The sequence below is a fragment of the Talpa occidentalis genome, unplaced genomic scaffold (genome assembly GCF_014898055.3).
Source record: "Talpa occidentalis isolate TD23 unplaced genomic scaffold, MPIMG_talOcc4v2.1 talOcc4.3, whole genome shotgun sequence".
Lineage (NCBI taxonomy): Eukaryota > Metazoa > Chordata > Mammalia > Eulipotyphla > Talpidae > Talpa > Talpa occidentalis.
The window spans coordinates 35,438,173-35,461,515 of NW_023603184.1; the positions used below are offsets into that span (position 1 = coordinate 35,438,173).

General features: G+C 43.0%; 2 pseudogenes; both read right to left on the reverse strand.

Moving 5' to 3' along the window:
* LOC119255563 (tripartite motif-containing protein 5-like) overlaps positions 1-23,343 on the reverse strand; it is a 90,022-nt pseudogene that overhangs the window by 23,045 nt on the left and 43,634 nt on the right.
* Positions 13,024-22,925, reverse strand: LOC119255564 (tripartite motif-containing protein 5-like; annotated as a pseudogene).

Genomic DNA, 23,343 nt, shown 5'->3' on the forward strand with positions numbered 1-23,343 from the left:
TTCAACAGCTATCTGGGTACAGGGGAAAGTTCCCTTACCACCGTGAGTTGTTCTGAGACTAGATGCATAAATGAACATCAGACAAATGAGTATGAGAAAAACACCAAATTGAATAGGATGTGTAGAGAGAATCATACAGCAGTAAATTCTAAAGTAAATGGTAGACAGCAAGGGCTTATATCCTATTATAAGGGACTTGAGTCACCAGGGAGAGAGGAGAGGATTTTACATCATGAGGAAATGACTTCATATGACAGAACATTGCCTTTGATTGTTTGCCCTTCCTTAAGATAGGTTTCTCCTATTTAAAAAAATATTTCTGGGGCCTCCCTGGTGGCGCAGCGGTTGAGCGCTGGGTTGCGAAGCTGCCTGCAGCCTCTGCGGCGCCAGTTCGATCCCCCGCTGCTCCCCGGCCACAGGAGGAGGGTCCCACATGGCGCGCAGACCTCTCCTGCCGCCCGCTGCTCCCCTCAGCAGTGTACTTCGGTCCTTCTGCCTGCTCTGCTCCCCACTCTGGCTCTGGTGGATTCTCTCACCCTCCCGCGCTCGGACTGTACCCAGTGCTTGTATAATATAAAAACAATAATCTTAAAAAAAAAAAATAAAAATAAAAAAATAAAAAAATATTTCTGCAGAGATCCCTATACTTAGGAAAACTTAACTTTTCGAGTAATGGTAACAGTTTCTCATGAAACTGGTTCTCACAGGATCTTAATGGACCTTCTTTCCATTTACCACATATTGAAATGGCTACTCTGGATCTAGGAAATCCTGTCTAACTTTTGGGGGGAGGGGGCAACAGATCTACAGCACCATGCTCTCTATCTTCAGTATGAACATGGGGGTGGAAACCGTTCAGAACATCATCTACTGGCTTAGAGTTTGCTCCTTCCCATTCTTGCCTCTGGCCTACACCCCAGTTCTTGTATGCATAAATAAATAAAAGCAAATCTTAAAAAAAAACCAGAAAATTATATATTCTATTTCAAAGAAAAGCAAAAGGAGTAATATTTAAAGTAGATTAATATTCATTCTTTAATATCCATGATTTCAACCCAGAGAGAAAATTAATAGATACTAATCTGGATCAGTGCTCATGTTCTAGGAAATGAGAAATCACAGAATTTTATCATTTAATTCCTGCAACATTTCTATCAGTTCAGCCTCAGTATTGCTATTTCTAATGAGAAACTGAATCCAAAAAAAGCTAGTTTAAAAAGGACTAGTAAGAAGCATTATCACCCTGATAATGAAATTCTGTCTGATTTCAAAGTTTAGGTTTTTAACTGTCCAGAGTGTTCGCTCTCAACATCATTTTGCTTGCAAGAGCAGCCTGGTCATGACACAGCTCACCCTGACTCTAGCCATTACAATGACTGCCCGTGTTCGTTGATAGGTAACTAGACTGAGCATACACCTCTACTTCCTGGCACCCGAGGTTTCCCATGGTGTGCCCAGCTTCTTCAACAGATCAGCATCTTCTGGCTTCTCCCTCCCCACCCAACATCCTAGGGAAAATGCTCCTACCTTTTCTTTGGGGACATACTCAAGAGAAGGCGCTTGTGGTGGAGAAATACAGAGTCAGTTTCAATACTGCCTCTTCCACTCATTAGCCATGGGAGGCTGAGCACTGACGCCTACTGAGTCCCAGGGCAAGTTAGAGTTAAGTATGCAGCTTCAGGCAAGGTGCAAGCAGGGACTAGGGAGACTTAAGGGCAGCCCCTGGGATGAGGGCAGAGAAATTCAGTAGGGCTAGTGCCAGCAGTAAAAGTAAATTTTAGGAGACCTTGGACAGGGAGGTAAACTACTAAGATAGGAGCTGGGAAAATGGGCACCTCTGCCCAGAGGAATATAGCCACTAGGAGGAAGAGCCAATCACAAAACAGGACGATGAGATTTAAGTGGGGGGTTGGGGGGGTAGTTTAATTATCCCTAGACAGGCCTTCCTTGCCCCTCCCAAGTACAGCATACTGGGAAGTTCTTGCTTTCTTCCTTCAAATAACCTTGTCCTTACTTTCTTAAGGTCTGTTTCTGATTACTCATCTAAAATGTCTGAAAATTCCTTTTTTATAGTTTTGTGGGACAAGAACCTGTGGTGGCTCAAGGGTTAAAGTCACAATGCACAGGGGCATCAATAAGTTTATATATTATTTCTGCTATAGTTAGGAATTCCTTCTTCATACGATATTTTTGAAGATTGACTGGGATAAAGAAACTGTGTATAATTATATCTATGTGTGTACATACACACACATAGATACACATTTGTGTGTAAGTGTGTGACTATCCCATTCCCAGCCCAAGCACTTTCTTTTTCATCTTTCTGGAACATTATTACCCCTCTGTATATTGCTGTGTGCTCTGTGCAAGAACCTGCTCTATTTTACAATGCATGTTATTCTAAGAAGAGTGTGTGTTTTTGTTCCTCGTGGTAAATCTATTCTTCTTATTGATTTTGAAACTGATTAGAGGAGCGCATGGGGTGAATTTATGGTGGGACACTAAGTGTTTCATCACAGGCAAAAGTCTACCAAAAAGCTGACACTTTTGAGAATAGCTGTGCCTAGATGTGTTCCTAGACAGCTGTTTTGCAGATTTTGAAAACTGGTACCTTTGCAGTTTCCCATTTCCAATAAAGGACTTAAAAAAGCCCTCAGTATTTGTGTTTTCTCTATATTCCACGTATAAGTGAAATCATTCATTATTTCACATAGAAGATTGTGGCAGCAGAACTGAGGCTGCAAGAGGGGGAGGAAGGAGGGGACAGGGACAAAGGAGGAGGACACTTGTCTCCAGGTAAGGGGTGTGGTGGTCTGGATGGGGGCTGGTGACATACCTCTGAGATGTGAACCTATTCCCCTAATCAGGTAGCAGGTTGTAAACCAATGTTACCTCAATAAAGAGAAAAAGAAGCCTGAGTATGAAAAGGTACATAAAACAAGGTTGGAACTGGAATCATCTTGACAGCAGCTTGGGGGCTTGAAAAATGAGACTTTAGTAGAATCAGTTATTCCAAATGTGCACATTGTGTTACACAGGACATGGAGACAGTTTACCATTTTCAGTAATCATGAAAGCAAATATCTACTATATTGTTCAGGACACTGACATGCTATTTACTGCTTCCCTGGTGGCCTAGGGATTAGTCTCAGGACTATCACCGCTATGGAGTAGTTTGCCACCATTGGCCAGTGAGCTGACCTACATGGCGCGCAACAGACCTCTCCTGTCTCGCTTGCTGCTCTGAAATACAGCAGTTTATCTCAAAATCTAACTTTTCTGCTCCCAACTCTATCTCTGGTGAATCCTCTCACCCCCTCATCTTTGGTTACACCCCAGTCATTCTATGCAAAAATAATAAATAAATAAATAAATAAATAAATAAATAAATAAATAAATAAATAAAAGTTAGGAGCAGTTTAAAATTCCACTTTATATCATAAAAAGGAGCTCAGAATGTATACATCCTGTACACTTTGTAAAAGATGAAACAGATTTAAACTCAAACAATAGATATGTAGAATTTTTACTGAGTGTGACACTCATAGATAGATCTCACTCCTAGTAATGACAAAAAACTTTATCACCAAACTGTCTTCTGTCTCTTGTTTCACAGGAGTAGTAGGAAGTACCTATTTAAAAGGAACAAGTGAAATTCTAGTCTGGGAAAGCTTCTGGAAGAGATGAGATGAAAACATGTATGCATTTCCTTATAGTCTCAGGAGACAGAATTCAGGTTCTAGGGGCTCCTCCACTTCCTACTCCTAGACAGGAGATGTATCAACCATTTTAACTCCTGTCCCTTAAGATGAAATGTAGCCTGGTGGTTGTAGTAATCTATAAATAATGGATCCCCAGAAAAGTCAATCTAGACAATGAAGTCATATTCATTTGAGACCAAATTCTCACAGGCCCAAGGACTCTCTTGTACTTGCTTTATAATTAGTTTACAGGTATGAACTAAACCAATGAAAATTTTCTACTCTTGATATTGTAATGTAAGAGGCTCCAATGTTTTCTTCAAAAATTTCTTAGCCATTCTCTGCACTGTGCATTGCAATGAAAGTTATAAAACATTTTCTCTATTTACAAACACACACATGTACAAGTAGAGTTTTAGTTTGGTTGCATAGAATTTATGTCTCGATGCGGAAAGTTGATGTGCTTATAATACAGTATACTCATATTACAACAACATAATTCTCCATTGTTGGAAGAATGACTAAACACACACACAATCACACACACAGAGTGTAATATCATTTACCCATGTAAGAAGAATTGAATTTTACCTTTTGTGACAAGAAGGCTACATTTAAATGGGAAATTTTCAAAGTAAATTGATCAGGCAAAGAAAGACAAATACTATGTGGTCTCACTCTTTAAAAAAAGGAAATTTAGATACAAAGACACATATTGATGGTTGTCAGAGGTAGGGCATGGGCATGGATGAAATGAGTGAAAGGTACCAAAAGGTATAAGCTTTCAGTTATATTAAATACATTCACCAAGCATGTGATTTAATATACATCACTATGACTATTATTAATGATTTCTTGTGTATTTGAAGGTTACTAAGAGAGTAGATATGGGGAAGATGATCCGTTATAAGTTTGTAAATTTAAGCTGATGATGTATTAGTGACTGCCATTGTGAATGGTAATATGACATTTAAAAAATGTTCCTCAGTGTGAGTCTACTGAGAAAAAATTTTCCACAACATCAAATGGTACATCATTAATTATCAGTTTCTGTTCCAAATTCAGGGAGACAGAAAAGGAAGAGTTTCAGAAAAAAATTTGTCACAGTGTGCCAAAGCCAGATTACATGACAGGGGACAGAATAACAAGGTTAATAAATGGTGCTTCTATGAAGCTACTGGCAGCCACTGCAGAACGGGGTCAATCCCTGGCCAGGGAGCTGACCCACATGGTGCAGCAGACCTCTCCTGTCTCACGCTCAGCAGTATATTTCAGTAAATCCACCTGTTGTGCTCACCACTCTGTCTCTGGTGAATCTTCTCATCCCGCGCACCTCTGGCCTACACCCCAGGTCTTGTGTGCATAAATAAATAAAATAACCCTTTCAAAAAAGAAAATGATGCTTTTCCAGAACATTCTTTCTTTGAGTAACATTGACAAACCCTTCATTTTTGTACTTTCCCCACTTCCTTTGGGTAAAGTTCAATTCTTTCTACACTGCCATTCAAAAACAGAACTGAAACATCTGACTTTTCCTACTCATTCTTTCCTGCCATTCATTTTGTCTGTCTTGTTCATGCTCTGACTACATGTGCTAGCTAAAGATGGTGGAAGCTTCCATCACAGGGTCCACGGTGCCAGGAATGCAGAGTTTGGCAATCTTCACAGATCCAGTGATGAGAGACTTGTTGAGCAGCTGACAAGTCGATTTCTAATTAAATCACAGATGTTTCAGCATTGTTTGCACCCCACAGAAGAGTAAACTCTCTTAGGTCAGAAACTTTTCTACTCCCTTCTATCTATGAGTCAGGAATTGAAAATCACTTAAGCATAACCACTGAGCCCATTCACAGTTTTAGTTATTCAATATGAATGAAGTTTGTTCTGAAAACATATCAACTTGGGATGTCTTTCAAGTATAATGGTATCCTCTAAATTTTGCATGAATTGCATTCTGGGAGCTGGCATTTATTCCTCTCTCCTTTGGTGTCACATAATACTCTTGTGGAGTATCCCTTCTCAAGCAGTCTTCACCCAGCAATGGTATGTTTTATGAAGGAATCTTTTCTATGTTGCTTTTTCTTATTTCAGATCAATGATCAAAGGTATGACATAAGGAGTGACGTAGGCACTCCGCATATGCCATGTATAGCTATGCATCCACAGAGCTAGACGTATTAACTACACTGAACATACCAATGATAACCATGGTTCTATGCTATTGTAGCAGTCAACGTAATTGCTGTAGCACATAATGCAATTCTGGTATATTAACATTTATGTAAATGCCTTTGAAAAATTTTAGCCAACAGTGTTTCATATCTTTGTTCCTAGGGTTTACTCAGAACTTACTCAATGCCTGTGGCTCTGGTGATTAATTTTATGTTTATGGGCTAGCAGCATTATCTAGATATTGGACCAAACACTGTTCTCATTGTTTCTGTAATGGCATTTTCTAGATGAGAGGAACATTATCCCAGTAGACTAAATGAAGGTTACTCCCCTTTTTGGTGGTGAGCTCTATTCAATCAACTGAGGGCCTTTAAGAAAAAGACAGCGAACCCTCAAAAAAAGGGTAATCTGCCCATAGTTAGCCTAGACTTTTCTGAAGTTCTAGCTATGCCATTTTATTTTATGAAAGATTAACTTAGTAACATAGGATTGTAAAGTCAAAAGCAAAAATTTTGCTCATGGCTTGTTTTGCAGAGATAAATATAGAGAATTTAGGGTAAGTTTGCAGGAAGATTTGAGTGATTATAAAGAACTGTATGACAGGCAGACAGGCAGACACAAAAGAAGGTATAGATGTTAGTGACCTACCTACCCTGATGGATTCAATGCACTGTCAATATTGGGCCCTAGTCTTCTACTACACCCTTTCTCTTGTACTTGCCACCACCCCACCCTCTAGTGACTCAGCCTTCAGTGTGCCCACTGCCTTCTGACTCTGATTGAAACTACACTGTTCACACTCTATTCTTCTTCATACAAGTCACATATTTATCATATTCCTCCTGCTATTGCTGTGTTGTTTTAGGTTTTATTGTTTTCCATGATGTGGTAAGGTATTGTTGGGTCTGGGAATACTCAAAATATATTCTATATTTATAAATATATGACTATTTTGCTTTACCCATTTGGCTTACTAAAGGTTTCATAGGAAATTCTCTACTTTCAGATGCCAGGAAAATATATATGGTTTTAGTGATGGAGAAACACTAAGGGGGAAAGCAATCATCCTATTTCCCACCATAGGGAGACAAATAAGAGTTCAGCTAGTACACAGTGCCTAGTATAGTTGTATGGAATATGGAGGGGCCGCTGGAGTTAAAAACTGAGCTGTCTGTACATCATGAAAGATTAGCAGTCAGGATGGATTACTGCATGAAACTGCCCTCAAGCTAAATAGCACGCCATTGAAATTCCATATTTAGTGAGTGCATATTTTTTTTCCAATGAAGATCTCAAATTCCTATATGAAAAACCTATTTGCTTTTATAACTGGTTCAGGCAGTAACTTTAGGCAATGATGCCTCCACATTGTTCATGAATGATCTTGCAGGGAGATTTCTTGTGTACCAATATTAGCCTGAGTGCAGCCAAACTTTCCCATGTAAATAATTTATCTGCTCATTAAGGTCCCAGAGCAGTCCTGGCCCCAGAAGTAGAAGATGGTGTGACCATTGCTGGGGGTTTCTGAGGTGATGGGGAGAGGACAGTCCTACACTTGATTTGTAGACAGCAAGTCCACAATTGGCACACTTCAGATTTTCTGACCTCGGGACTCACAGGGTTTTCTGACCTTTTCCTGAGAAGAGAGTGTAATTGGAAGCAAATTGAAAGTCTCATATTCTTTTCAGCAGAAGGTTGTCTGAGGCCAGGAGATTCTGTTAAAAAGTAGAAGCCTTCCAGGCCTCCCCAGTGGCGTGGCGGGGTTGAGCGCCACCTCGTGAAGCTGTCCGCAGCCTTGGCAGTGTGGGTTCGATTCAGCCAGGCTGGCGATGATCCCACATGACAACAGACCTCTCCCTGTCTGGCCCACTGCTCCCCTCAGCAGTGTATTTCCGTCTGCCTGTTCTGTTCCCCACTGTCTCTGGTGAATCCTCTCACCCTCCCACACTCTGGCCTGTCCCCAGCCCTTGTATAAAAATATAAAAAAAATAAAGAGAAACAAAACAAAATAAAAAAGTAGAAACCTTCCAATATATAGCTCTTTTCTGTTGCATATAGAAATTTATGTTTTTTTGTTTTTTTAAGATTTATTTATTTATGCATATAAGAGCTGGGGTACAGGCCAGAGATGCGGGGGGGGGGTGAGAGGATTCACCAGAGACAGAGTGGGGAGCAGAACAGGCCAACCGACCGAAATACACTGCTGAGGGGAACAGCAGGTGAGGCAGGAGAGGTCTGCTGTGCCATGTGGGTTTCTCCCTGGCTGGCCGGGGATCGAACTCATGCTGCAGAGGCTGTGGATCGCCTCATAGTGTGGTGCTTAAACCCCTGCACCACCAGGGAGGCCTGAAATTCATGTTTTTATTTCCCTGTAACTAATTACTTCATTTGGAACTGGAGGAGTGGGCATTCGTGAGGCATAGACTTCATAGTCAGAGCAATGGAGTGATAGAAAGGCAAAAGCAAAGGGAAAACTTTGATCAATTTTGCCTGTTCCCACAATGCATACCAAAATACAGGTACAAACACATAAACACACAGAAACACTTTCCACCTTAGAACCTGTGTCATCGAAAGTCATTCAAAAGTGGTGAGGAGGGTATTCCGAGGGGCAAGCAGGATAGCAGCAGTTACTATCTGACCAACAATGCACCTTTATTTTTACCTGAACTCTGTGGTAATGAGCTGAGAAAAAAATACCCAAAGACACCAGGATTCCAGCAAGCCCTAAATCATCACCTATCACAGAAATAGTTCATCCTCCTATCACAGGAAGCACAGGCACATGGCCTGAAGCTCTGCAATACTGTCCATAACTGCAAAAGTTAGGCTGACCTGGGCAAAATTATTGACACCATTGTTAAATCCCAAAAGTGTACTTCTGACTCTTGTAATGAAGCGGCAGCTGGGTAAACACAGCTCAAATTCATATTTCCATGAAATAGAATTACTGCAGGTAAATGAAAAACTTAAGACCAGCGAGCTCTACAGAACCATTTGTTAGGTGCTGGCACCTCAACTCCATCCGTGGTTCCCAAAGACTACATGGAGCCAAAGATGCAAAAGCAAAAAGGCTTTATTGCTAGCTTAAGCTAGGGCCCAACTCTGCCTGGTGTACTGACACAGCAGTCTCATCAGGTTGAGAGAGGGACCCCCTCCCAGAGCAACCAACTGTTTTTGTACTTTGCTGACAGGAGGCAGGGACTTTTCACACCATGGACCAAGTTCGGCCTGATTGGGTATCACTCCTTGGCAGTAGTTAAGTTTCGTTTACCCTTGTCTTGTAGTTTTTACCCCAGTCTGGTGGTTTTTGCCTTGAAATGAAACTAGGGCGTAGCTGTGCCCTAAAAATGTCTGTTTTTCTTAAAATGGCTGCTGTCTTGCTATGCCTAATTCTTTTTTTTTTTTTTAAGTGAAAGGTCTCTTTTTTTTTTTAAAGATTTTTATTTACTTATTTATACAAGCACTGGGTACAGTCAGAGGAGCAGGAGGATGAGAGAATTCACCAGAGCCAGAGTGGAGAGTAAAACAGAGAGAGTGACGAAGTACACTGCCGAGGGGAGCAGCAGGCGGCAGGAGATGTCTGCGCGCTATGTGGGACCCTCGCCCGGTGACCAGGAAGCAGCCGGAGATCAAACCGGCGCTGCAGAGGCTGCGGCAGCTTCGCAACCAGCGCTCAACTACTGTGCCACCGGGGAGGCCCGCTATGCCTAATTCTTTAATATCTTACACATTTATTTCATAATTAGCTAAAATTCAAAGACCACATAGTATTTAATCAAGTCCTAGTTCTTAAAACAAAGCCAGAGTAAACTTGTTGAAAGAAAACTAATACATATTCTTAGTGTGAAAGAATTAACAGGATACTGTGCATAAGGGGAAGAAAGGGTTAAGAGTTTTCTAATAAAACACCCCAAGTTATTCATCTCCTCCAAGGTAAGTTTCCAGTCAAACAGGATTGGCCCAAAGCAGGCCACTGAAGCCCAAAGCTTTCCACCAGTCTAAGACACCTTCTGGCAAGGAACCACAGAAAATAGGCATCAGGTGGCAAGCAAGTCTAGAAGAAAAATTGCAAAATAAAGTACAAATCAAGGTAATGGCTGCCATTGTCGGCCTCCACCCACCACCCCTTTCCCAAGTGTCTCTACATGTCTCGGATTCCACGGGTCCTTCCATGTCCCCCAAGTCCACAGTGCAAGTCCAAAGCTGAGAAGCAAGCAGGACTTCTTCACGTGTCTCTGCTCCACACGCTTCCTCCAGTCTCCCCTCCGGGGGTCTTCTCCCAGTTGTCTTCAGCTGCTCCTCCCCACTAGCTCTGCCCTTCATTAGATGAGGCTGGGAACACAGAACCTCCCTTTTTACGAAGATTACACTCTGTCACAATTTCATTTCTCACAATGTGGGGCAGTTGTGGTATTTTGGACCAAGGTTAGTTTAAGAAATCAACAAGCAACTATAAAGCAGAGACACACCAGGGAGAGGCGGGGAAGAGGAGGAAGTAGGATCAAAACAAGGGGTGTGGGAATTGTATAGGGACTATAAGCAAGATGAAAATGCATATTGTGCAAAAATGAAAAACTGACGTAAAAAATGTATAAAATAAATACATTTTTATATGGCGCAGCGGTTGAGCGCTGGGTTGCGAAGCTGTCCGCAGCCTCTGCAGCGCCGGTTCCATCCCGGCTGCTCCCCGGCCACCGGAGGAGGGTCCCACATGGCGCGCAAACCTCTCCTGCTGCCCGCTGCTCCCCTCAGCAGTGTACATCGGTCCTTCTGCCTGCTCTGCTCCCCGCTCTGGCTCTGGTGAATTCTCTCACCCTCCCGCGCTTCTGACTGTACCCAGTGCTTGTATAAATAGATAAATATTTAAAAAAAAAAATGTATAAAATAAAAATGAGGAAAATTAACACAGCTTTTAAGTATGTTCTTCCAGGATAAACTGCTGGTATATGGAGTGACAAGACTTGAATTTAAATGCTGTGAACACAACTTCCTCTCTTAGCACCTATCATTTATGACATTTTCTATTTAACACCTTCATTTTCTCAGTCAGTGGCAGAGAAAATGAGATCCCAAGTTGCTGCGAGCCCTCCACAGCAGCCTGGGTGTCAGGGGTTCCTCAAGGATGGGAGGGTGTTGGCGCAATTGTGGGTTGAGGGCAAGGAAGAAGGAATGAGGAGACACTAACACAGGATCAGGGTGCAGACATCATCCTGCTGAGGGTCTCAGAGGCCCTTTATTTATACACTTTAAGCAAAGTGGGAGTGTGTTAGCATATGCATTAGGGCAGGAAGAGAACATCACATCTTTCTCAAGAACAGCCAAGGGTTTATTTGCCCTCCTGCAGAGGTCGTGACCTTATTATTTTTTATTTAAAGGAGGCACTTTTGCTAAACAAGAGTGTTTTTAGAATAGCCATTTACCTTAAACAACCAGTCATTTTATTACTAGCAAAAAGCTTATGTGATTGCAACTAACATTTCTATGTTTACCTTAGTGAAGGATTAACTAGCACAGGAAGTTACCCGGGGGAAGGAAGATGCATTGACTCTTCCCTAGACCGAAACTCTCAAGTAAGGGAGGCATTTTCCTAATCTCACGGAAGAGTTTTTTTTACCTATTACTCCTCTACTTATCTAGTCAGCCTAGTTTTCATATCTAACTTTAAGATCAAGGGAAAATTTCTTTTTCGTGAATTGCTGATTGTTGTTTGTAGTTGTGAGAAACTACAAATATTTTATCAGAGGCAGGGCCAAAGATGGTTATAGCTTTTGGTTCTCAACAATGGTTAATACCTAACATATCAGTAGTTGTAACATTGACTACTTTGGAGTGCATTATTTGTGCTGCCATGATTATTAGCTCAACCAGTCACAAAATTGCTGTTGACTTATTCTTGAATGCACACTCTGTAACAGGGTGGTCCCCAGGAAAGGGGGAGGTTCCCTGCCCCACCCAAGGGAGGGTGGAGCTGAGCAGGAGAGGAGAAGCTGCAGAAGAGACTGTGGAAGGAAGCAGGATGGAGCCAGGAGACCTGGAGGAGGCGCATGGAGCCTAGAGACACGTGAAGAAACTGCGCTTGTCTTTTGGTCGTGGACTGGGTGACACAGATGTGGGTGAGACCCGTGGGGAGGTGACAATGGCAGCTTTTATCTTGATGTTGATTTTGCTCTTTTCCTTCCGGGCTTGTCTGGTTGTTTCTGACCCTTTTCTGTGGGTCCCCACTGGAAGATGCTTTAGACTTGTGGCAGGCTTTGGGCCTTGTTCTGGGCCGATCCCATATGGATGGAGTTTTACCACGAGGGGACGGATAACTTTGGGTGCTTCATTTAGAAACTAGACTCTTTGCCTTACCTGTATTGTTTCCTAGTTTTTATTAAAGTTCCTTCCCATTAAAGTCTCATATGTTTTGTGTTGATGCGGCGGATGGCAGAACCCATTTAGAATACACAGGTTTGCGGTGTTTGGGCTGCCCCTTTCCCTGTCCTATAACAACTCTAACAGCTACCATACCCTTTGTCACCTCCGGGGGAATCAGCCCTAAACAAACAGGAAGAATTTAGCAGGAGCCCGCTATGGCGCCTCCTGGCTTATTAAGAATTTTCTTACACTTGGAGCATGGCCCGTGTCTGCCACCCAACTGCTATCTTTAACTTAAAAAAAAAAATTTTTTTATTTATTTATTATTTATACATACAAGCACTGGGTACAGTCAGAAGCATGGGAGGGTAAGAGAATTCACCAGCACCAGAGCGGAGAGCAGAACAGGCAGACTGACAAAGTACACTGCTGAGGGGAGAGCGGGCGGCAGGAGAGGTCTGCACGCCATGTGGGACCCTCTCCTGGCGCCCCAGAGGCTGCTGGGGGCAGCTTCACAACCCAGCACAGAACCAGCCAGCACTGAACCTCTGTGCCACAGGGAGGCCCTATCTTTAAAGTAAGAGAATTTCCTTCTCCATTTAGCCCTTGCCACAAAAGACCACATATCCATATTAAAGACTTGGCAGAGAGATATTTACAGCCTTTTGTTTCCAGTTTTTTCACTTGTTAATGTACCGCCAAATGTTGAATTGCTGCCTTTTGGCAGAGAGTTACTAATTTTATAATAAATGAAATATTTATATCACACAGTGCCATTTGCCATCAAATTTTTTATTCACTAACTGATCAAACAGCATGTACAGTTTTACTTTTAAATGCATATTTTAACAATGGTAGAAACTAGCCATAAACAAATGAGGAGAAACAAGGAGTCAGCTAACAAGATTCCTGGCTTTTCAGGAATCTGCCCCATGCCTGGACCTTTGTCGATGACATGAGTAGCATGGCTCCCAGTAGCAAATATTTGACAGAGGGCAGGAGGCCTCATTTTTCCTCAGGAGAATAGAAATTGATAAATTAAGAGCCTCTCCTAGTGTGCATGATATTTAAGAAAAATCTAACACAGGGCAAGTGATACACCCTGTGGATAAATAAAGGATGTCAAAATGCAAAAGAATGGAGGCAGCAAGGAAAAGGTGGCAGAATGTTGGAAATAAGCTCAGTGCCTTAGATGCCCCCAAGGCATAAGACACTCCAGGGAAGTGCATGAGGATCAAGAAGGCTCAAGGGCCTGGTTTGCAAATAGCCATGGGCAATTTACATTTCAGAGGATTCAAATATGGACAAACTTTCTCAGGAAAGCCACACTGGAGTATTCATAGATGTGTGACCCATGGTTTGTGACATTGTAAAAGGAGACAGTGCCCGCCTCATAGTCAAGGAAAACCCCAACACGACTGGGAGGGACCTTCATGGAAAGAGACAAGATCTTGGCTTCCTCGGAGTGAGTCTCCTCATCAAAAGCGTGATACTCTGATTGATTCTGTAACCCTATAGCCCAAATGCAAAATCTAGGCTGTAATCCAGCATAAATATTTTGGTTATTATGGGGGTTATTTACATTTCTTTTACAATGGTTGTTCCCACACACCCCAGGATCCAGGAACTTTTGTTGGATACATCTACCTCCCAGTAATGTTTCCCATTCTTGAAAATTGGTGATCCCAGGACAGAGTAATCTCCATAATAGTTATTCGTATATGTTGCAACAGCAGAATAATTTCCATCATTGTAATTCGGATATGTTGTAACTGGAATATTGTCCCACAAAGATTTCACTTCTTTCTTATTTAGAGAAATCGCAACACTGTCTTCATTGCTGGTCTGATTCAAGGTGACATCAACTGAGAAAAATTAAAGTTTTGGGTGAGGGACATGAAGTATTTTTATACATGACATTGTGAGAAGAATCATGAGAATAACTTAGCAGGAAATGGAAAGAATTTTGGTTTTAGGGAGAAATAAAACACTGCAGACTCAGTCTGTGTATTAGAATGAGAAACAGTCGTTTTAAAATATGAGCTTTACTAGAAATCAAAAAATTCAGAAAGATGAAATAAATAGAATGGAGAAGTTTGATGACATGAAGATTTATCCTTACCCCAGGAGCATCGCACACTTGCCAGGTCTGAAATGATTAAAAAACAATCTAAACTGGTAAATATAAGCAAAGGCCACAGCACTGAACTCTATCTCCTCTCCAGATTAAGGGAAGTTCCTGAAACTATGGCAGGGAGTAAACTAGTAAATAAGGGTAGTGCTGACTCCTGGCCGATCCCCACTCAACAGGACATTAACTCAGCCACGGTCTCCAGTGCCCCCAGCATCACGGTCCACACCTAAAAGCTGCGTTTCTTCCTCATTTGGTCCCTGCCATTGCAACACCCCCACAGTTGCCCACCCGGGTGACCAAGCCTCACCGGTAAGCCCTCGCAGCATCACTCTCAGATCCGGAGCTTGGAACACACGTCTTGGTTGTTGGGGTAAAGTTTTTGGCTCCTTCAGAGTGAAATCCCAACACCTAGAATGAGAAAAATAGATCCCCACACCTCTAACATGTTGCCCTGTCAAAACTACTGACTTATCTCTTTACTCCAAGGAATGCACTTGAAGTCTTACGGGGAAACTATAAGAAAAAAAAAGAGCAAATGCTGACCTCAGAGTCAGGAAAAAAATGGGCTGATGTGCGGCTCTGGGAACATCTTGACTTCTCAAGAGCAGTTTCTTCCTTACAAAGTTAAATCATTAATGTGTCTCCCTCTACTTGCTACAAACCATATGAAAATATGTGTAATAATAGAGTTGACAAAATAAAACTTCATTACCTTAAAAAATAACGTGTGGAAAAGTCACCATATGCATTTTGGATCCAGAGAGAAATACAGAAAGGAAGGCTCCAGAAAGTGGCTCCTGGGTGTCTGAGATACATCAAGATTGGGAACACTCCCTGGAGACAACCAAGATTTCAAACTCTACATCCCACTAGGGAGGCCCTCAGAATAACATTTAAGACTCAGGCTCCCTGAGAATAATTGCAAACACTTGGAAAATACATGATGCTCTCCAGCCGAACAGTGGTCTGGATTTTATGTGTTCAGAAAGAGGTTGATGCTGCCAGGTAGGTATGAATTTAAAGTAAGATGCTGACTCTTGATACCTGGGGCCAGAGCGTGTGAGGAGATGAATCACTTTCTTACAGCAGGGCCCAAATATTCCATGAGATGGTCTATGAATTTAGATATAAAGATATTATTGCTAATTCTGGGTGCTTTGCAGAAAAAGAAGATCAGGGCTTCCCCCTATAAAAGTCAAGCACCTGTGATATGAAAGACCCCTAGATAGAAGCACACAGAGTGAATAAAATTTATGAGGTCACAGAGGTCTGATAACTCAAAGGCTTGATTTTTGTTTTAGTTATTTTTTTCTTATATCATTGTAGTTCCCATGGTTCTGCCACCCCAATGTCACTTGTGAACCGTCACCATATCCCCTTCTGCTCGTCCCTCCCGTTTTGACCCCCTACCTTCCCCTCCTTTGCTGGATGCCTCAGATCTATGGTCAGCTTGCTGCTTTTGCCTTCTTCTCCACCTTTCATTGGTTTCTTTACATTCCACATATATGTGAGACCATCGGTATTTATCTTTTCCCTGATGACTGATTTTGGCTAGCATAATCCTTTTCCTGCTCCATCTATATTGCTGCAAATAGTTTGTCTGTAATAGTCCATTGTATATACACTTTTTTTTAAAGATTTATTTATTTATTTATACAAGGGCTGGGTACAGTCAGAGATGTGGGATGGTGAGAGAATTCACCAGAGCGGAGAGCAGAACAGGCAGATGGACGAAATACTCTGCTGAGGGGAGCAGCGGGCGTGTCAGGAGAGGTCTGTGTGACAAGTGGGACCCTCACCCGGTAGTTGGGGATCAAATCAGCCCTGCAGAGGCTGCAGGCAGCTTCGCAGTCCAGCGCTCAACCGCTGCATCACCTGGGGAGGCCCTATACCACAACTTTTTGATCCATTCATCTATTTTGGGGTATTTGGGTTGTTTCCATATCCTGGCTATGATAAATAGTGTGCAATAAACATAGGAGTGCAGTTTTCCTTTCAAATTAGTGTTTTTGTGTTTTTTGGGTAGACTCCTGGGGTGGGATCGCTGGATCACATGGAGATAAGTTTTTAGTGTTCTCAGGAAACTCCACACAGCTTTCGATAGAGGCTGGACCAGTTTACAATCCCCCCAGAGTATAAGAGTGTTCCTTTATCTCCACATCCTCTCCAACATTTGTTGTTTCCATTTTTGTTTCTTAGGTGGTTTTTTTTGGTGTGGGCCAGTCACACTAGAGTGAGGTGGCATCTCATTGTGGTTTTGATTTGGATTTCCCTAGTAACTACCGAAGCTGAACATTTTTTCATATGCCCATAGGTCATCTGTCAAATGCTTTATCTTTAAAGTTAGTACTGACCCAAACTTGTCAGCTTCCTATCATTCCCATTCCTTTCCGTAGTATCTGGTCCATTCTCAACCCATTTTTTATAAACAGAAATTTAAGACAAAAGTATACCCATATTTCCCTGCCCACAATGATGCTTCATTGTTAGTGAACATGAGGTTACTCTAAAAAGCATTAAACATCTCTCCACAGCACAAAAAGACCATTGCTGGCCTCCTACACATACCTTTGTATGATGTCAGTCACAACCTAGGCGAAAAAGAAAAAATAAATCAATTAATTAAAAAAAATCATGCGTCAAGAAGTAATAGGCTCTTCCCTCTTATAAGGCCTCATGACATCTCCTCAGGCCCCTGATTAGGTGGGGTAGAGTTGATCCCATTGTCAGAGACAAATGCAAAGACAAGACCTAGGCCAGACATTCCAGAACTCATGTGATTCTGTCAGGTTTCCCAAGAGGTAGAAACAGTTTTGACTCTTGTGGAAGTCAAGTATGTATCTGGAGATGAGACATACTTGTAAGGAAAACTAGAAATCCATAATTTTATTCCCCAAATGCAGACTCCCTCTGAGATGACTTAATAATTAATAGTCTTTTGTGTATTCAGCAGAAATGGAATGTATGTGCTACTATTGTCAAGCATTATGCTAGGCTTAGGGGAATTTAAAAAAACTGTAATACACTTCAAGAAGTTTGCATGACCTTTTATGAGGTGCACACAGACACCATTAATGTAGTTGCTTTTCCTGTCTCTCTCTCCTCACATTAAACTCTCTCTATAAGTGACTTCATCCAGTCCCTTGAATTTTACACACACATATGTGCAGCTGATTCTCTATTTTTACTCGATTTTTTCTCCCGCGCTTCTGACTGAACCCAGTGCTTGTATAAATAAATAAATAAATAAATCCAAGAAAGAAAGAGAGAGAGAGAGAAAGAAAACAGGGTGGAAGAGAGCCCAGCACTCTAGTGATTTTTTTTTTTAATTATGGGGACTGCAGAGAATGTCAATCTGCAAGTTCTCTCTCTCCCTCCTTCTGTCCTTCTCATATTATCCTTTAAACGTCTTTATTTATTTTTGCACAATACAGGATCTCTCTCCTCAGGTGTGGTCACCTTAGTTTTCCAACCACCGAAGTGCCCACAGCCTTCCCCACTCCCCTCATGGGGATACCTCCCCCAGCCCTTCTCTACCCTGACCCCCAACCCCAACACCCCCCCCCTCCACACACACACACTCAAGGTCTTGGAAGGACTGCCTCGACTTTCTGAAGGAACACAGCCAAGGCAACCTAGGAGAGCTTCAGAATCCTGCACCTCATGTGCCACCAGGAGAGAACCCAGGAGAGAAACTGGGCCTTGGCATACACTTTAAATATGCAGGAGGGGTGCCAGTCCTGCTTCTGGAGGATCTACCCCTTTTTTTTGAAGGGGGGATGTCCTACTTCAGATTGCTACATTTGTTACTTCGCCACTTTTGCTGCTTAGGGGGCTTTAGCTGCCTCCCTCCTACACCTGCTGTTCTCTTTTGCCTTCCAGCACTTTGGCAAACCAATTAAAATCTTTTCAGCAAACCTTGGTTGCTTTGCCTTCATGGACCAGGTAACAAGAACCCCTAGAATAGAAAAGTTGTGGCCTCCTCGGTGGCTCAGCAGTTGAGCGCTGGGTTGCAAAGCTGCCGGCAGCCTCTGCAGTGCCGGTTCGATCCCCAAATGCCGGTGAGGGTCCCACATGGCACGCAGACCTCTCCTGCCGCCCCCTGCGCCCCTCAGCAGTGTATTTCTTCGTCAGTCTGCCTGTTCTGTTCCCCGCTCTGGCTCTGTCGAATTCTCTCACCCTCCCGCGCTTCTGACTGGACCAAGTGCTTGTATGAATAAATAAATAAATCTTTTTTTAAAAAAAGCCAAATAGAATAGACAACATGGCTTATTTCCCTTTTCAGTTTGGAGTCCCCATGAAACCCCTTGGTTTTGCTTGGTATCAGTGAATATTGTAGGAATTGAAGGGATGGGAAAGAATCATTATGAGTATCTTTGCATCTACAAAGCACACAACTTAGACAAACTCCTATGAAGACACTCGTGCCAAAAACGACACAAAAATTATTTAAAAAATTAAAACAAGTAAATTATATATATTTAGTTATATACATATATAATTACATACACACATATATATACCCTTTCACACAAAAAGGGCCAGAATGAGACATCATTTGTGAATTCCACTGAATAATTAAAAATAAATACCAGTCCTTCAATAATTCTTCTCAGAAAATGGAAAACAGGGGGGAAAAATCTCTACTCATTCCATGAGGGGAAAAAATGCTTGTTAAGTGCATTTGTTCATCTGGACCTAGCTTCACTCGATTTAACTAATGAATGGGTAACACCAGCACCCAATAACAGGGATATAAAATACACCTGAATAAAATGCATCTTCATTCCAAGCTCACACAATTGCATTGTACTTGACACATAAATAAAAATGAGGTTTTCCCCTTGTTATTTATGCATTCACGTATTCCTATAAATGCAGGAAGCACAATGCACAGCAGAAGAACCTTAGTGTCACACCAGAAAGAGCACAGCAATACAGAAGGGGAGGGAAATCTGCCCACATGGTTCTCATGTCTAAGATGCTGGGGCCTCTTTTGAGATCTTACTGTAACAGGGTGGTCCCCAGGAAAGGGGGAGGTTCCAAGTTCCCTGCCCCACCCAAAGGAGGGTGGAGCTAAAGAGAAGAGAAGGAAGGAAGCAGGATGGAGCCACAAGGAGCCCTGGAGGAGGCACATGGAACAGAGAGACATGTGAGGAAACTGCGTTTGCCTTTTGGTCGTGGACTGGGTGACACAGATGAGGGTGAGACCCATGGGGAGGTGACAATGGCAGCTTTTATCTTGAATTTGGTTTTGTTCTTTTCTTTCCAGACTTGTCTGGTGGTTTGATCCTTTTCTGTGGGTCCCCACTGAAAGGTGCTTTGGACTTGTGCCAGGCTTTGGGGCCTTGCTCTGGGCCAATCCGGATTGGGGGGAATTCTACCCACCAGGGGATGGGCAACTGAGGGTGCTTGATTTGAAAACTATATTCTTTGCCTTTCCTGTATTGTTTCCTAATTGTATTAAAGTTCCTTCCCATTAAAATCTCATATGTTTTGTGTTGATGCGGTGGATGGCAGAACCTATTTAGAGCAGGCAGGTTTGCGGGGTCTGCGCTGCCCCTCTCCCTGCCCTGTAACATTACCTGCAGCATGTTTATGTCTGATACTTCCAATTGATGCTCCAGATCTGAGATGAGATCTTCTATCAACTGGCTCTTCTGAACGAGCTCACTCTCATCCTCTGCCAGTTTGTGCAGAATGACTTCTTCCTCCTTATTCAGTTTTTACAGCTCCTTCTGTTCCGCCGAGTCCAGGAGACCTCTCAGTACTGCAAACTCTGACTGGACACTTTGTCTCTCACTTTGTTTTTGACTCTTAGGATGGAGAAGAGAGAGAGAAGTAGAACTCAACCCATCAGGCAGAGACTAGGAACCAGAACCAGCACCACTGTAAATGGAAAGTTCTCACAGCAAAGTGAGACAGAGCAAGAGAACAATTCTTAAAGATGCTCTTCACATACTACTTCCCCTCTATTATATTCCAAAATAATTCCCTCAAGTCTGCAGCACTGAGTCCAACCCTGAGCCAAACAGAGCAACTGGGTAGGTCTCCATGTTCACACAGCTGGACTACTCCTGACCGCACCACTCACCCTCTGCCCAAGTGGAACACTGGCCCAGAAACAGGAGCCATGGCCAAATGGCTTCCCCCAGGAGAGTCAAAGACTCAAACACATGATGGGAATGGAACAGAGTCTGCACTGCCATCCTGGCCAGTGTCCTCCACATGAACCTTCCCTCCAAAGACCCATTCACCTGTGCCAGGTTCACTTTTCAATCCCCTCCTCTATCAGGGAAATGATGAAGAGAAGGATAATCAAATCACTGTGGGATTGTTAATGATCAGATAACAAAAAGGTAGGAAGTTCCTCGTGTTATTACCCAAATTCTACCAGATTTCTGTCTAAATTCCTCAGAAAGAGCCTCCTCCTACCTTCCAGGAAATTCTCCTTTTTGTGACTTGAACTTCCAAATGTCCAGCTTTCTGCAGCTTTTCCCTCATCTGCTCAAGGGCACCCTGGAGCTTCTGCTGTGAGAGGGGAATCAAGCCAGAGTCAAGCAATGGGCTTTCTCAACATCTGAATTCAGGTCATGGAGGAAGTAATCAGATGATCTCTAAACATAAGAGTCACAGAAACTGAAAATATCAGTGAGAACCTTCGACTTAGAAGAAAATCTGAAGTGTGAACGTATTCAGTCTCAGGCAGAAGTCTGAGAGAAGTCACCATCCCTTCCCCAAGACAGGATGATTCTATTTGTCCTAGAGGAGAAATTTGATCCTACAGCAAAAAAACAACATCTCAATCTACCCAGTCCCTCAGTTACACTTCATGTGCAAAGGGAATGATGGATTTTCATGGGCACTAGTCCCTCCTCCCCATTTAACACATGGTACAAAAACATCTACTTTTGACTATTAATAGGTCTCTTGCAATCAGGCTGGAGGCACAGAAATGTCCTCAACCTTGAAAGGTGATCCAAGTGTTTCTCTTCCCCCAGCTTTTCCCAAGCTGGAAAATTTCAATTTGTGTCCTCTTATTAGGTAGAACTAACGTAAATCAAAATTATTGTGAGTGTCATGAGGAAGTGTTATGTTAAAGAGATGAGCTAGATTCATCAACATTTCTAGAAATAAACTTTTTTTTTAAGATTTTCTTTATTTATTTATGCACAGAAGAACTGGGGTATAGGCCAGAGGTGAAGGGGGTGAGAGCATACACCAGAAACAGAGTGGGGAGAAGAACAGGAGAATCAGCTGAAACACATTGCTGAGGGGTGCAGTGGGCAAAACAGAATCAGCTGTGCCATGTGTGGGTCAGCTCCCCAGCCCATGATCAAACTCAGACCATTGTGATGATAGGGCTGAGCCTTAACTCCTACGCCCCCAGGGAGGCCTCCAGAAAAAAACTTTCCACGGTAAAAACCTATCTCAAGGCAAGGCAAATATCTAAAGGCAAGGTTGTATCATATGAAATTGTCCCCTCCTGGTCCCAGAGACCTCCTCCTCCCTGCTTGACACCCCAGGCTCCTAACCCATCCTTAACATCCTTAACCCATCCTTATAAATACTGGATCTGGGCCTCCCTCGTGGTACAGGGTCTAAAGCCTCAGTGCTATCAAGTCATCCTCAGCCACAGTGGCATGAGTTCAATCCCCTGCCAGGGAGCTACCCACATGGCACAGCAGACCTCTCCTGTCTCACCCACTGCTCCGCTCAGCAGTGTATTTCACTCAGTCCAACTGTTCTGTTCCCCATTCTGTCTCTGGTGAATCCTCTCAACCCCCACACCTCTGGCCTGTACCCCAGCTCTTGTATACAAAAATAAATGTTTAAAAATTAATGATAAACACCGGATCTATCCCATTTTATTTCAGTATTTACAGTCATGTAAATTCTCCATGTGTACATTATTAAAGGTGGTCTTTTTCTCCTTCTAATCTGTCTGATGTTAATCTCATTACTCATCTAGCCCTAGAACTTAGAGGAGTGGGGGAATCTTCCCCTGTATCAACACCATAGGAAGAAAAGACATCACAGATCTCTGAGCTGTGGGGTGTGGTGAGAAGGCAACCAAGAGGAGACTTCCCATCAACTACATATTCTGCTGTTTTAACTGCATCCTGCTCTCCTACCTGGTACTCCTGGACAACCTCCTCAATGAGGAAGGTCTGGTGACCACGGTGCTCCTGAGTCCGCTCACAAAGCCAGCAAATGACTTGCCAATCCCACTTACAGAAGAGCATGAGTTTCTCTCCATGGCGCTCACAGAGCTCTTTCTTCTGCTCCCCCTCTGGGCTCATCTTGACTCCTCTGAGCTGCTCTGCTATGTTGGCCAGGTGCCGATTAGGCCGCAGGTGTCCAGGCTCGTAACTGATTCTGCACACAGGGCAGCTGCTCTTCTCTTCCTGGGTTGCCGCGGACTCCTTGTTGTTTGCAGTGATGCAGGCTCGGCAGAAGCTGTGGCCACAGTCTAGGCATAGGGGCTCTTTCAAGAGGTCCAGGCAGATGAGGCAGGTCACCTCCTCCTGGATGCTCACTAAGATGTTTCATGCCATAGCTGTTGCCACTGCTGCTCGCTATCCTGGCTTGAGTCTCTTCCTCACAGATCCCTGTATATTTGAGAACGTTGTATTGGAACAAATGAGAAAGCCAGGAAACAAAGATAGGTGAAGGTAAAATATTTAAGAAAAAAAAGGGGAGGGTCTCCGTTGTGATGCAAGGGGTTAAGCACAGCACTATGAAGCTATCAGCAGCACTGCAGCAGAGTTTCATCTCTGGTCCAGGCAGCTACCCACATAGTGCAGACCTCTCCTGTCTCATCTACTGCTCCCCCACAGCAGTGTATTTCATGAGATCCTCATGTTCTGCTCCCCACTCTTTCTTTGGTGAATCCTCTAACTCCTCACCTCTGGCCTGTACCCCAGAATAACCAGGCCTGACCCACCCCCTTGGTCTTTGCCCCCTTTCAGCAGG